Source organism: Capsicum annuum, chromosome 12, assembly GCF_002878395.1.
Source record: "Capsicum annuum cultivar UCD-10X-F1 chromosome 12, UCD10Xv1.1, whole genome shotgun sequence".
Lineage (NCBI taxonomy): Eukaryota > Viridiplantae > Streptophyta > Magnoliopsida > Solanales > Solanaceae > Capsicum > Capsicum annuum.
Genome location: NC_061122.1, coordinates 312,631 through 316,511, shown reverse-complemented (window position 1 = coordinate 316,511; position 3,881 = coordinate 312,631). Strand labels below are relative to the sequence as shown.

The 3,881-nt window shown below is 33.8% G+C and overlaps 1 pseudogene; it reads left to right on the top strand.

Annotated features, from left to right (window-relative positions):
- Positions 1 to 385: 385 nt before the first annotated feature.
- Positions 386 to 1,435, top strand: LOC107853155 (annotated as a pseudogene).
- The last annotated feature ends 2,446 nt before the right edge of the window (positions 1,436 to 3,881 follow it).

The window sequence follows — 3,881 nt, the reverse complement described above, 5'->3', positions numbered from 1 at the left end:
CGGATTTTGCATAATGGAATTAAATAAGTTACCAAATTAAATTAGGAAACAAAATCTACTCTAATATGAATTAGGAAAAATAAATCCTAACTAGACGTGAATTAAATAAATACCAAATTCCTTTTGTTTCCTAATTCTACTTTGAAATGTTAATCCAACAATTTAAAAAAAAAAAGAAAACATTGTACGCCTCTGTCCCTTTTCTCAATCCTTTCCACTTTAGGTTTTGCTTTCCATGTACACCTATAAATATTGCAAAGAATATTGAATTGGTTACTCACTTGCCTATTTCAACAAAGGCTTATAGATATATATCTATCTATATATTATTACTACGTGTGAGTGAGTGAGGTCTAGGTTTTGGATCAATCAATTGTATGTTGTTATGGCGAAAAATCAAATTAAAGCAGACATAGATTTGAGAAGAATGGACGAGCAACTTGATAAGCATTTGGCTCGAATTATTGGCGAAAATAATAAAAAAGGGTATGAAGAGTGCTCAAAGGCTGAAGTCGTCGAAGAATGGGAGTTGGATCCCAAGAAGCTTAAAATCAGCAAGTTTATTGCTAAAGGGGCGTACGGATCAGTTTACAAAGTTGTCTATCACGGAAAACAAGTTGCGGTTAAAATACTTGATCTGAGCGATGAAAAGAGAAAGGGCAACTCTAACAAAGGCTTTCGCGCAAGAAGTTTCTATATGGCACAAGCTTGATCACCCAAACGTCGCAAGGTTAATTGGAGCTTCGAAGAGATTGCCCGAAGTATTTACGAGAGGTAGACGAAGGAAGTGGAAGTTCGTCGCGAGAAATCATTCCTGGGAAAAACATGGAGTTGGATACTGCATAGTGATTGAATATGTCTCTGGAGGCACGCTAAGGTCACATCTCTTGAAAAATAGTATTATCGGGAGAAGGTTATCACTGAACTCTGTTACTAAACTAGCATTGGATATTGCAAGAGGATTGAGTTACCTTCATTCAAAGAAAGTTGTTCACAGAGACGTAAAGTCTACAAATCTAGTTCTCGACAAGGAAGGAAGGGTGAAAATAATAGATTTCGGAGTTTCTCAAGTTGAGGCGTCATCTCCCATCAACATGACTGCCGAAACTGGCACCATAGGTTACATGGCTCCGGAGGTGCTTATTGGTCTACCATATATGATCATAAATGTGATGTCTACAGTTTCGGAATTTGTTTGTGGGAGATATATTCTTGTTTAATTCCGCATAGTGGACAAAGTCCTCACGCATCTTCAGCTATGTACAAGAGTCGAAGGCCTGAAATACCAAACACTTGCCCGAGTGCTCTGGCCAATATAATGAATTAATGTTGGGGGTACGACCCAAAAAAGAGGCCAGAGATGCAGGAGGTCGTACTCATGTTGGAAGTCATCGACACACAAAAGAAGTCTAAAGGTTGTTTTTGTTTCAAATGATTGTTATATACGATAGATTGATTAGTTTTGGCTATGAAGCCTCTTTATTAATCAAAATGCAAATGGTAGAGACTATATACATGGGCCCTTAAATTGTTTCATTACGTTACTTGTGGGATTACACTGTGTATATATGTTGTTGTTTTTATTGTTCCAAAGTACTAAGTAGAACTTGTTTCAAATTCTTGTTCTTTTTGCTTGGCTGCATGATACACCAGCTGAAGGATACAAAACATCCCAAGCTTAATAAACAGTGTTGAGGTACAAATCAAGAAGTATCTTCAAACTCCACACCAAAATTCAATAAATCCATAAAATTCTCTAAAAACAAATATGGTCATATAAAAAAGTTACAATAAAAATGTATTTATATATAGTGATGTAACACTATGTGCTGAACCCCTTCGTTGGAAAATCTCATACTATTTATAATAAGGTCAAATATTTATTTAAATAAATATATATAATAAATGTTGAATCTCCTTCGATGAAAGTTAAATTTATTGAGAAAACAAGTAGTGGAAATTGTTGTTAAATTAGATTGAGTTATTAATTGATGAGTATCTATAGGGAAAATTTATGTTGAAAGATTCAAATGTTTGGATGGAATGTGGCTGCAAAAGAATGGAATTTTGGAGTTGTTTATTCAAAGTTAATCAAAATGCATGATAGAATGTGCTACTCATAAGACTCTTTATTCAAAGTTAATAAAATCTTCCCAGCTATCCTCATGAGTCATTTTTGCTGTAATCTATCTCTCGATAAGAAGCTTTCTTTTGATCCGGGTTAATCTCGTTTTCTTGAAGAATTACGGATTCCTATACCTAGTAAGGGAAAGCGGTTCTACTCCAATTGCAATCATCAGTTGGATGAGAGTGAGATTCGAACCTACTATCAATTGATTTATGCTCAACCTCTCTAGTCTCTACCAAAAATGGAGACTCAATCTGACAGAGTTCAATTGTCGTCCCCCACCCGATATGAGATTGAAGCTTCTTCGTAGTGATTGTACAATCAAACCTCCTTATAAAATTATTCTAAATAATAATGTTTTCTATAACGACCATTTTTTTTTTAAAACTGATTTTATGTTATCATGTTATACTATGTATTATTTATAACAATATCTTGTTATATATATAGAAGCAAAAAAGTATGCAGATAAACAACATCATTATAGAAGAAATCAAAAAATTGATGTTAATCTTCTTTTGGAAAAAAAAAAAATAATGTTATCCTTCTTTGGGAGTTATACTTTTAAGAATTATTTCCATAAAGTTTGGACCAGATCATTTTGTAGACTTTGCTATTTTACTTTCATCATCTGTCAATATTCTCGTCGATCTAATGATGAATTAATCAGCGTAAGAATTTGACTTAATTAATAAGCTTAGATAATATTTTCGATGCTCTTATAATTTAGGTCTCTTCCAAGAAGTATTAAAATTGAGTAATTTGAGCTTAATTTATCCCATCAATCTATAATAAATTTTAACATTATCAAATCATTTAATTATTATGATTATAAATATGTTAAAAAATTCTGCAAGAATGATGCTTACTCAACCAAAACAAATAGTAGATGAGGTTATTGGGTACTATAAAAGCTTATTAGGGTCCTGTGCAGAACAAATGTCAATGATCAATCTGTTAGGAAAGACGGGCACACAATCAAAGAGCCCGACAAGGTAGCAGCGGAAAATATTCAAGACTAAACTTTTCCTTTCAACTTAACCCAAAAGGAGACAAATAAAACCAAACAAAATAGAGTAATTTACAGCAAACAAATCAACCAAATGAAACAAGATAAGAATAAAGGCAATCACACGAAACACAAGATTAGATTTACGTGGAAAACTCTTCAGTGTGAAGAGTAAAAAATCACGAAACCAAAACCTCTCCTATAATCACCAAAGAGTTACAATATTGTCCTCCAAAATGGCCACAAAACAAGTGCCAAACAACAAGAAACAATACATAAACCACAGCACCAAACACTAGAGAAATAAAAGAGTGAAAACACAAAAAATGTAGCTACTATTCGGGAATGAAGAATAGGAGCTACAGGACACCAAATCAAGCTTTGTCAGTTCCTAATCAAATATTGAGATGAGAGGAGCAAGCAGTCTAAAAATCAGCTCAATCGGACAAGAAACGAAGCGGGAATCGCAATTTGAAGTTGACAGCTGTGACTGAAATTTAGGTGCGAAAATCAACTTTGTTTTTTTCTATTTGGCTGCTGAAAACTCTCCTTTTGTGATGGTGAATAAGACCTAAAAAGATCAATATATATGCCCATAGTAATAGGCCTATGGGCAAAAGTGGGTTTGTTCAAATTGGACTTCATTTATCCACGTAGGAAGAGAAAAACATCCAATAACCTAATCCATCAGTAACCAGTGATGGGACGGTACTTAATAGAGATCAACAGCTGCAACTAGTAAAA